General features: G+C 43.2%; 1 long non-coding RNA gene across 1 annotated transcript; it reads right to left on the reverse strand.

The window, feature by feature from the left end:
• Positions 1-1,599: 1,599 nt before the first annotated feature.
• On the reverse strand, positions 1,600-10,928 carry LOC128767563 (uncharacterized). Its single transcript, XR_008416139.1, has 3 exons — positions 10,802-10,928; positions 10,499-10,575; positions 1,600-3,132 (listed from the first exon to the last, which is right to left on the reverse strand). It is a non-coding gene; the product is annotated as an uncharacterized LOC128767563 (long non-coding RNA).
• Positions 10,929-12,354: the final 1,426 nt, after the last annotated feature.

Raw genomic sequence — 12,354 nt, forward strand, 5'->3', positions numbered from 1 at the left:
ATTTTTTTCCGCCACAACTTCAAACATTTCCTTGGAAGATCTTTGATTATCTTATTCATTTGCATGCTACTTGTTTAATTCCTCAACATATTAGGCACTTAATTAACTTAATATTTGTTTTATTTTTGGCCACAGATGATGCATTCACAGCAGCTTTAGAGACACGCATATCAATCTAATCTGGGAGGAACAGTGTCCCTGTTTCTGTTTAATCGCGCCGTGAGTTAAATACAGCATCAGTGTTGATGATTATAGTTCTGCATTTCAAACGTTTTAATGCCTTACAGGGAAAAGGAAATGAGTTTTGAACCACTCCACTTCACATTCACAGGAGATGGGCTTCATGCTCATGCCAGCGCGATTAGGGAGGACCCCAGATTCATATTGGAATTATCTCAAAATTGTTATTAATTGGGTTAATAATGTGCACTCTGTCATCTGTCAGAGCAGCTTGGTAGAAACTGCTCATAACTGTAGTGCTGTATGATGTTCAATATTGATGGGTTGATGACACTTCATGAAACAGTGCCTTGATTTTCAGGGCTCAGTGGGTGGCGCTTTGAAAAATGATGTCTGGTTTCATTGAAATGGTTTCACGTTCACCTTCACCTTCTTCGACCGCCGGGTCGTGGAGGCAGCATTCGGAGCAGGGAAGCCCAAACTTCCCGATCCCCACACACCTCCTCCAGCTCTTCTCGGGGGATCCTGAGGCGTTCCTAGGCCAGACCGGAGACATCATCTCTCCAGCGAGTCCTGGGTCTTCCCCCGGGGTTTCCTCCCGGTACGACATGCCCGGAACACCTCCCCAGCCACCTCAGCTGGTTCCTCTCGATGTGGAGGAGCAGCGGCTCCACCCCGATCTCCTCCCGGATGACCGAACTCCTCACCCTATCTCTAAGGGTGCGCCCAGCCACCCTGCGGAGGAAACTCATCTCAGCCGCTTGTATCCGCGATCTCATCCTTTCGGTCATTACCCAAAGCTCGTGACCATAGGTGAGGGTGGGAACGTAGATAAATCGGTAAATCAAGAGCTTCGTCTTGTGACTCAGCTCCCCCTTCACCACGACGGTCCGATACAGCGACCACATCACCCCGTCTATCAATCTCACGCTCCCCTTTTCCCTCAAAACGTTTTTTTCAAACCCAAAGATTTCAGAGCAGTGAGTCCCATTTAGACACTGTTACATGAAGTCTCATAAGCCCATCACAACTCATCTGTGTCCTATAAAGCTCCATGAAGGCTCATTTTCAGAGCCCATAGATAGCACTTCCTGAAACATCCATCCATCCTCATCCGCTTATCCGTTGCCAGGTCGCGGGGGCAGCAGCTTCAGAAGGCCTCACCAAGCGCCCGTCTAGTGGGCAACTGCCACCAGCTCCAACTGGGGGGTCCTGAGATGCTCATTTTAATGAAACAGAATATCACAGTTAACAGAGAGGACTGTCTACTGAGCTCTGACAATGAAGACAACTCTGTGATCTTCATCGAACCATCAGAAGTGATGGGCTGATGAGGATTCATGAAACAGTGTCATCAGTTTCAGGACCAACTCGATGGCACTCTTTGGATTTGAACAACCATTTTAACTCAACCGCACATATTTTTGTAAATCAAGAGCGCCACCTATCAGACTTTCAGGCTAAGAGACTAAGAGCCAAACATTCCTACATGTTCACTTTTTTGGACACACTCATGACCGTTAAACCTTAAAAAACAAACAAACAAAAAAAAAGAAACAGGCTTAGCTTGACTGGAAATTTGGGAAGCAATGAAAGTGAAACAATGAAACAATAGAGCACAATACAAGCTTCCCACAGAAGGTCAGTGTTTAGATCAATTTCAATCAATCGATAATCACCATGTCATCAAAAACAGAGTTTCCAATGCTCTCTTTGACAGAAGCTCAGTGGGAAATGAATTACGTGAAACTGAATAGAGAGTTTGATATGGTGGAGCTCTGCTGACCTTTGCTATTAGAGTCAGTTACCATCATCATCAACGCTTCAACAATCCTTGTGAAATGACACAAGTCAGTCAAAGCTTAATTGAAAACCACATGGAAGAAATGAGGGTGTGAAACTGGCAGCTTTGATTTTTCAATGTCTCTACAGCTCTCACCATTTCAGTGAAACTGTCATGAAGAAAACAAAACTTCAGTCAGTGTCCACTAGAGTGAATCGTCACATTTGTTTATTAATTCTTTTGTCATGGCTTTCTGTGTGAAGATATAACAAACAATGACAAAGTTATACACAGTTGTACAGATATGATGAACCAAGGACGCCAGAACCAGAACACGGACCAGGAAATACACACAACTCGCGAGGCCCAATCAACAGAAACCGCTCGGTGGTGGAAAACACAAACACACATGAGGAAATAACGCTAACTATCAGAAAAACAAAAGTGAGATTTACATAACACTCATGGAGCGACAGGAAAATAATTGTGGAAACAGACACAAAGCGAGAAGAACGAGAGTGAAGGAGGCGGCTGAAAAGGGAATCAAGCGCGGACAGAATTTAGAATATTCAGAGAGGCAAAACGAGAGAGTGGAGTCTTGGAAGAGTTTACCGTAGGAACGTGAAGTAACCATCTGGCGACAAGTCCTGGCACAGAGGCGTCGATATCCATGAAGACATGATTAGCTGTTGAATGTCAGACGTGTTGCTCGAAAGGTGTGGAAAAAACAAGGAAACGGAAACGAGACACAACTGGAAATCACCAAAATAAAAGCATGAAGAACTCGGACACAGCAACACATGTCTTCTTGTCATTGTCTGCCAGATTCCTTTCTATGGGTACTTTGGTGTACCTCTGTTTTCATATTCTTTGTATGTCAATATAAAAATGCAACCCTTGGTATCTGGCCAACAGAGCATCTAATGTGTATTTTGATCTCTTTGGTGTGATGCACAAAGCCAACCTTAGTCAGTAGTAGCCGTCTACATGTCAATAAAGTTGCATTAATGTACATGGTGGTTTGGTGTTCTCTGGTATGATGACAATATTAAAACTGCACTTACTGCAACTGATGCTTCTACTGGGAGATATCCATTGGTCATAGAATGGGACGCTGGGCATATACTTCACAGGCGCAGTTCTTGTGGTGTCTGAAGCTGGATCATTACCTGAAAAAAAAATAAAAAATAAAATAAAAAGCCAGAAAAGGCTCATGTTGAGGCACACATCAGATAAGGTGCTCTTTTTGATTGCTAAAAATGGAAGGGTGCAAATTACTTAATTGAAAACTTGAAGGGTGACTTTGGTGTCAGCCTTGGATGCAAAAGTCCACTTTGCCAACATATATCACGCCAATGGGGAGAGGCTTGGTTGGTGATGCTGCGTCTTTCATCCTTTTTAAATTATTAATCACAGAGCCAGAAATTTGTGCTGCTACAAAGTCCAGACCAATGAAATGCTAACGTGGAAGGGAACCAATGACTCGTCACGGCCTGTCAACAAGTTCCATTTTGATTTTGAGTGTGAAAGGAAGCAATATTATTGTCATTCTTTATTCGAACTGGACGTGGTCATCCATTTAAAACAACATTAGCAATGGATTTCTCACTACAGTTTCTTTAAGTGAAAGAAAAAGAAGACCTTTTTTTCCAACCTTTGCCTCGAGAAGTTCTGTGCATTGGTAAAATTCATTGCTGCAAGCTTTATCTTGTCACTGGTCCCTGTCACTGCCAAGCTCATTTCAGTTGGTTTTGGCGAATTCATTGCTAAATTGGCGTTGAAACCTCCATCAAACACAGAATAACAGCTCCGAACTTTTCAAGCGCTCATCTGGGTTTAATTAGAACTGAAGTGCTTTCCCGGCGGTGTGCTGCGTACACTACATATGTTTGTCTGTTGTCGTCCCTCACGCCTGCATGCTGTTATTCACTGTCCGCTGCCTCCAATTCATGTTCCATTCCACTCCCTCAGTGACCATTACAAATCTTTGCTGGCTCCTTCTTTGGCTAATTAAAAAGGAGATGCCAGATGGCCCCAGTGACAGAAAACCATTGATTCAGTCGTAAACAGGTGGCTGCTGGTATGGAAAACGCTTAGGATAAAATTCATTCTGTCCCCTAAGCAAACATACACACACATCAATATTAACAAGGCCATTTAAGAAGTCCTTGCATCTCATCTGTATCAGAGCCTGTCTGTCCTGTCTGCCTCTCAGTAGTCGGGTGGATATGAGGAAAGGAGAGTTGCTAGATCACACAAGAGAAGACACACAGGGAAAAATCTATCAAAAACAACTTAGCACTGAATTTCTTTATTCATTTCGGAAGCTCGTGTGGTTGTAGTGGCTGCATTGAACCGACAGACTGAGCTTACCTTGTTATAAAGTCTGACACACAAAGTTGAACACACTTTATAGACCACAAAAGTCAGTAGTTGATGCTAAAGAATGATTTTGGTGTGAAAGTAGTGTACATGCTGTCCTTAAGATAGTAAAGCAGTTGAACTTCATCACGCACATCTGTGTCAGTCCATTTGAATGTAGGAAGGTCGGCCGAAGCCATGGAAGAGATGCACAGTGGAAGAAAATATGATCACATAGTAGAAGACAGACAGAAATTGGAAAACATAGCAACTGACACACTGAAGAAATGCATTGAATAATTCCCAAGAAGAACCTTAAAGTTTACCACTTACTGTATCGTCGCTGTGCTTTCACTTAAAGGGAGCCGGTGTAGAGGACTGAGGTGGACCTGTATCCTAGGGACTTTTCACACTAAGGACAAAGTGTGGTCCCCTCAAAAGTCCGACATGTAAACACAAGTAAACCAGGCTTTGGCCATGGACTTGATCCCGCCTGACAAGCTATATCTGGTTCCTGGAAGCTCTCCGCGGGGGTGAGCTTTTCGCCTCAGGCGACTCGGCGCTAGATGCCAGAAACCATGTGTAATGCGTGAATCCACACAAACATGATAAATGCAGAGTAGTAAAGGTTTCCGATGGCTGTCTGAGCAGGCAACATCATTCAAAAACAACTTTGCAAACTCCCAGAACATTGATGCGTGCAGCCGCCGCAGCAGGACTGTGGTCCTGGGGAACTGGAGTCATTGAACAGTGCAGCGTTCTGGGACTGGCATTGTCTGCAGGTTTTGATAACTCACATGTTTTCACATTTATTGGGCTGTTAAACATCTGATTTTATTGACAGAGAGATTTACTTAAAGATTTACTGAAAAGAATAATGTCGGATTCCAACTGTTCCCACTGAAAATCTGCAGTGTGAAAAGTTCCCTCGTGGACTCCAAAATTGTGGATGAATTGTAACTCCCATAAGGCATTGGTGCTCACATCCACACAGGAAGGATGCTACCATTTTTTCCATGGAGTCAATGTCATTTTAGACTACAGTGGATTGTTCAGGCAGGAAGTCAGTAGATAAAAGGAAACTCAAATTTTCAAAGTAAAACAATTTACATGGACTGCATGTACTTTAAATCAAGGTTTTGTTCAAAGCATTGACATAACAGCAGTGCAGCTAGCACAGGGACCAATGCGTCAGATGAAAGATAATCTCATTTGAAACTTGACCCCAGGCACAGCCAGCACTGTGATCAAATGAAGAGCAAACCTGTGGGACATGGGTGGTACAGTACAGTTCAAATAATCCAGCACAGTGCTGTGAGAGGGGTAGATGGTGACACTGTGAACTGCTGCCGGTGAGGAGTGTCTTGGCACACTGGTTCATTGCTCCCTTTAAATGCCCTCGGTGCAAGTATCAGCTTCGGTGGAAACAAGGAATGGGCCATTGCCCGGGATTAGTCTTTCCACCTGAGTTTGCAGTCACCAATCCTTCACCAGACTTGGTACTCAGGTCACCTTTGATGAAGTCTGTGTGCATCATGGAGCTCACAGACCCATGGAAGAAGTCATCTGAAGAGGCCCTTGAGAAACAAAAGAAATTTGTGCTACTGACGCTTAACTATGATGGAATGCCAAGTAGTATTTGGCTGAAGTGGGATCCAGAGGACTATTGAGACGCCCTGGCATCATTCAGCAACCCCAGTGACCAAACCCATTTCTGATGCACCCAAAAAGACACAGGTGGTGGATATGGATCAATAGGGGGCAATGGACAAATGTAGCTTACCGTACCCTTCAGAGGATAGGAGCAGGTACCGTGTGCATAAACCCGGGGTGGCCACAGTTTTTCTGCTTGCAGGATACCTATAAGTGACCAAGTCACAATGATCTATGCCCCATAAAAATGCAAACCATATGCTTGTTTACAAATATGTTCCAGTATTCTCTACTGTTCTTGTTCATTATTTCCTCCTCTCGCTGCAGCAGATTCAGAACACAAGGTTACAATTGGGCAGCAGAGATACAATACACAGAGCATCTTCAAACTGCTGCAAAAACTGAACATATGAGACAAATAAAATGTAACCAAACCTATTTTCATCCAGTAATTAAATAAAAGAGGAATATGACTTTACATTTCCTCATATAACTCTTTCCAAACAGGAGTTATGAATCCATATTTCACAATGTAAATACCGGCTACAAAAAGCATGAGGATACGAAACATCACTTCTGAAATAGTTTATAAATCGGAATCCAGCATCAAGACTGATTCATGACAAAAACCAACGTGATGATGTTGTGAATGCTCATCATGCTGCCCATATCATTTGACGTGTCACATTACATGTTGAAGTGCTCAATACGTTGATTTCTCTTTGTGTACCCAGTTCCAAGAGCTCGACTGTTTGATCACGAGCGATGTAGCAGCACCTTTGACAGAGCTTTTTATAATGTAGTATCACTCAATAACCAGTTACAGCAAGTGTCACATAGCTTGGACGGAACACATGAGAAATCCACGCATCCTCTTGAGATATAAACTGACAACGCTCGAGTGGGAGCCAGGACGGTCCCAGAAAGACTTTACAGAACATGTCCGCGGATGGTTTTCTTGTCTGTGGAATGATTATGATGATGACTGTGAGATTTCAGGAACCTTTCCTCAAGAATGAGGAGCAATGACTGGAAGTTTAGACAGACACCCTCAGGAGTCGCTGAGAATAGACAGAGAAGTATAGCGAAATGGGGAAAAACCCTTCGGAGTCATTCTTCAATAGCTTACAAAAAGCTTTAAAAATTGGTACTGTACTCAAACTCTGCTGCTCATGACAAATCTCACCGAGAAGAGAATCCTGTGAAAAGTTACAGATGTGAAAAGATTTTTTCCCCCATTCTGCTCCTTTTTTTTATCTCTGACGTGACATTGGGTAGAGATAAACATACATACAACACTGAAGGCTGCCTTGAGCGTCAGTATAGAATGCAAAAGTCCACTTTCACAACATCAATACATTACGCCATGGAAGTGAAGATGGGTGACATTCAGTTAGGGGGTCGATTGAGGCGTGAAGCTCAATCGACCCCCCGATTGAAGCTCAATTATGAATCAAGGCCTCTGAATTCATGTCCGAACTGTACCTCAAAACAAGCTACTCAGCTAGGAAGACATACCTTTTCTTTACACGATTTAAAGTTTCTGTCAGATTGTCGCCAAGGATCGGCATACAATGATATGTGCTCCTCCAGTGCGGCCAGAGCTTTAACTCCCCACTTCGACAGGAAATCCCCCTCTATCCCGGAAATATATGAGTGATATCCAATTTGGATGAACTTGACTTTCCATGAAGATGTATAGATGTGTCTCCATTGTGTCACATTCCATCCAGTTTGATTCATAACAGGGTGAGACAGGCAGGAAGATTTTGTGTTTACACTTTTGTTTACAACGCTGCAGCCAGATAGCCTCATCATCTCCAGTCTAATCCTCTTGTTTTCACTTCAGTCTTAAAATCAGTCACTTGTGCGTTTGTGGGAAGTGGCCATGAACCCCTTCGCTTTAACACAAACAAATGCCTGACCAACATACACATTGATGTGTGATTTGTGTGTAGTTTGTTCAAGTACATGAAGTTACTGTACTGGTAATTGATAATAAAAAAATAGGCAATAGAAGTTTAATTTATAATGAACTTGTAAAGTGGACGACTCAGTTTGCTAACGTCAAATGTTTTTATCCACAGAGCTGAAAATAATTAGCTGGTGAGGGCCGAAATAAAGGAACAAGGCAAGGTGATATCTTCACTGCACTTCTCTCTCTTACTCTCTTGTAAGGTTGTTTTGAACCGTTTTAGCTGGTGAAAAAATGAAGAGCTGTTCCATCAAAGCGTTGAGTATTGTTGAGTAAGAGTTGAGTAAGAGTTGATATAACATGTTACAGGGAGATCAGGGAATGTAAACATGAGTGGGAGTGGTCATTGTTATTTGGTCCAAAAGGAGTTTCTTTTTCATCGTTTCATGATACACGAGTGAGATAGTAGTCATTTACATGGCTTCCATCTTTAATGACACAAAGCAGTCGGCACCAGGTTCCAGTCTGTCAAGTGTATCAAGATAAAGTTGGTTCTTAGAAGAAGTAAATTTTGCTCTTTGGCCTACAGTGGTGTTATTCAACTCAAGTGAGCGAATGTTGAAGTAGAAAAATAATAATGTTTTGTGTTGTGCGGTAATGTTGAACTCATTCCAAAGTATTTGGTTTCATGTGAAAAATATACCGTATTTTCCGTACAACAGAGTGCACCAGAATATTAGCTGCACCTCACAAATTTTAAGAAGGGAAACGGATCAGCATCGAAACTTACTCATGAAACAATCTTTGCAATGTTCTGAACTTGAATCATGGACTCCTCACATCTTATTTACATTTAAAGTGTAAAAAAAATGCGTTGTTTTCACCCTCCAGTAGATCGTCTCTGTTGGCAGACCTGCGGACACGCGGGTGAAACAGTGCATTTTCAGAGCTTTAAAGGTGAATAAAATGCCTGTGATGTCATCGGTTTGATGTGACGAGACTCAATATTTTAGCCAGCACGACGCTCCTTAGACTATAAAAATCAGGGATGCTCCAAAAGACAGGGAGAGCACTCAACCTCTTTTATGAAAGTTCCCACTATGGACGTTTGCAAAAGTTTCAGACTCATGTGGCCAAAGAGCGCTGCATCTGACACAGACAGAACAGCAGCAGATTCGGTCATGGTTGATCCCATCGTAAAACGACACCCGAGAAAGGCTGGCCATCTAGCTCTGTGAAATTAATGATTATTTCTTGGGCGATATGCTTAGTGTTCCGAATGTCACGGTCAGACCAGCGAGTGTCCACGAATGACCTCTGGTTCCTGCAGTTTCACCTTCATGAGCACGGAAAACTCTCTGTGCTGTCAAGTGCTGGTGTTTTATATACCGTATTTATTTTTATATTATATAATATTTGTGGCATTGAGGCCTTTTAACGTGCTGCAGGATGCAAACTTTTCATGACAGACTGAAAAACACCTCCAGAGTAGACATGCTGTTGCCAAGTGAGCGGCGAGTCGGCAGGGAGGGAGGGAGTAGCGGACTCATCACAAACCGCGGGCGGTGCTTCATCCGAGTGCCGGCTGTCGCATGTGATCAGATTTTGTGATCGGCAATGACAGGCAGTGATCGACATTCACTGATCACGCCGAGATCAGCCTTTCATAATCGGTGGCTGATTGATTAGATGTAAAATTCTATATATTAACCGCGCCATTGTACAAGCCAGAGGGCTCAGGCCACGAGAAAGAAGTAGCTGCAGTACAGTGGTACCTCGGTTCTCGACCACAATCCGTTCCGGACCACCGTTCGAGAAGCGATTTGTTCGAAATCTGAATCGATTTTTCAAATTACAATTAATGGAAAAGGAAATAATGCGTTCCAAGCCTTAAAATAGTCTTTTGTAGGAGTGAATGTAGAGTGTCTGCTGCAGGTGCGCTGTTCCTCTATGTGTGTGGCCGCTGCATGAGGGAGGGGTTGCGGAGTGAGTGACGTCTCTCCAGAAGTGAAGAGGTGCCCGGTGTGTGTCCAGCTGTGAATGTGCGCTTCTGTGCAGTTTGGCTGTGACAAAGTCATAAACCAAGTAACGCTCTGTCCAAGACTCGCCTCATCCCTGTCTGAGCTCCAGCCAACAACAGGACATAAAACCCTGGAGTGAGCGCTCCAGCCTCGGAGGTGAGGAGAGCACCTCCCCTGTGACACGTGGGTCAGCTGATCGGCCCGCGCACCTTTCGTGTTTTCCGTCTTTTTTCGGGGGCGTTCAACTTCTGGATTTTCGTTCAAAATCCAAAACAAAAAAACGTTGAAATTTCTGTTCGAACTCTGATTTGTTTGAAGTCTGAGACGTTCAAAAACCGAGGTACCACTGTACTTTGATAACTGCAATCATTAACCTTTTTTTTTCATGTCTGCCTTTTTGTGATGCAGGTCTTCGTGTAGATCTGACTTTTCTCATGAAAACAATTTGGAACACTCATCTCTTTACATAAGTGCACCACAGCCAGAATACAATCCTGACTCCTCTACACAATGGGATCTCAATGGACTTTGGAGTTAAACACTCAAACCTACATGTTTTTAAAGAGAATACTAGACGATACACACCTGGATGAAGTAGTCTACAGCAGGGGTGTCCAAACTGTTCCAGAAAGGGCCGCAGTGGGCGCCGTTTTTGTTCCAACCTATCAAGCACAGACAGTTTAGCCAGCTGGGTTGGCACAAAAAACTGCATAACCTGGGCCCTTTGAAGACTGGTTTGGACACCCCTGGTCTGAAGGGACTCAGTGATTAATCACTGCCATTGTCAGTCGCTGGCCATCGATTATTAAAATATTCAAGGGAAACACATACTTAGACTGTCTCATGCGAACAGGTTTGTGGTAAAGCTTACAACTGTAAATATTGTACCTTATAGAAACTGGTGCCAGAGTAATTTTGTCAACAATCTGCCACCACAGTCGCATGCGCACATGCTGAATCCTTGCTCATTTTGTTGAGAGGCACACGTCTCTTTTCAAAGAATAGATCTGAAGTCTCAATTCAGCTTTAGTCTGTGTTCCTTGATGCCAGCCTCCTTTGTTATATTGTTTGCAGTCTGAAGTCATTATTAAGCCTTTGTTTCTTCACAGGAAACAAAAACACTTCAAAGTTATCTTGCCTACCCACCCATCCACTCCAACCCTCCTCAACATTTTTTTTCATCCATTCCCACATTAAATAGAATGTGTTGTTTTGTTGAGTCGCGAGCTCTCCTGTGAAGCTTCCTAAACCATGAGAAGCGCAAAATAAAAACAGGAGTGAGAGACGGTAATTTCCTCCAGGGGAAAACACGCTAGCTTGCCTATATTACCCCCTCTTTCTTCAGAATTTGAAAAACTTTCTCTCTCTTCCTCATTTTCGACTTGTTATTGACAAGAATCGGACCTCTGCTCCATGCTTCCTTTAACTTTCAATCAGGATCTCCTTCGGTGTCTTGTCCCATCTCACGTACTGTACCTTCCCCAGGCCAGCTTTCGTCTGCTTGTCCCTCTTTTTCTGATCTCTCTGACTCTCTAATCATAGCTGAGTTCTAGCTCATGTTCACCCTGTGATGCTTCAAAAGAGCAACAGCAACTCTGCTATTCACCCGTTGGCGACGTCTTGCTTGGTGGATGTTCAAGTGAAGTATTTCACAATGAATGAGGAGCAACCCAGACTAGATGAGACGGCGAGCTAATGATTAATGAATATAACACAAATAAACACACAAATTCATTCTGTTTTGACGTTGTGTTCACAGTTCAGGGTGCTGCACCACATACTTAATTGACTGACATTTTTCCTCTGAAATAAGCAATTCTCTTTCATATGAGGCTAGATGGAGTTCACCATTCGTACTCAGCATTTTCCTGATCAAAGTCACAGTTCCACCATGCCTCTTTCATGCTGCCACTTTCTCATCAACTGCAGTAGGACTGGTGTGTGGTGGTGTCTGGAATACCACCTCACACCGTGGCACTTCAAAACCACAGGACTTCTTGATGTTAAAATGCGTTTTCTGACGTCTGATTGAAACAGGAACCCACCTGACGCACTTGCAAGTCTCTAATAACCAGTCATTAAAGGCATTAGACTTTCATTGAACGCGTCAGATGAGACGGTCACAAACAGCCAGAGCTCCTGAATGCAATCAGGCGTATGGGTAATATCAAAGATCTGACACAACCGTTTTCAAAAACTGAAGGAAAGACTCTGACAAAAAGAAGCGGTCGATCAGAGAATTGTGAGTCATCAATTTTTAGCCACAAAACTGGCCTCAGAACCATCAAACACCAATAGTGGTGAGGCAAGTCATGCCACCGAAGGGTTATCTGAGGAAGACAAACAAGAATGAGTTACATGTTCAGAAACCATCTGAATTCATCATTTCAGATTCAGACTTTAAGAGTCAGTAACAAAAATCAACAATCAAACAAAAAACC

The sequence above is a fragment of the Synchiropus splendidus genome, chromosome 11 (assembly GCF_027744825.2).
Source record: "Synchiropus splendidus isolate RoL2022-P1 chromosome 11, RoL_Sspl_1.0, whole genome shotgun sequence".
Classification (NCBI taxonomy): Eukaryota; Metazoa; Chordata; class Actinopteri; order Syngnathiformes; family Callionymidae; genus Synchiropus; species Synchiropus splendidus.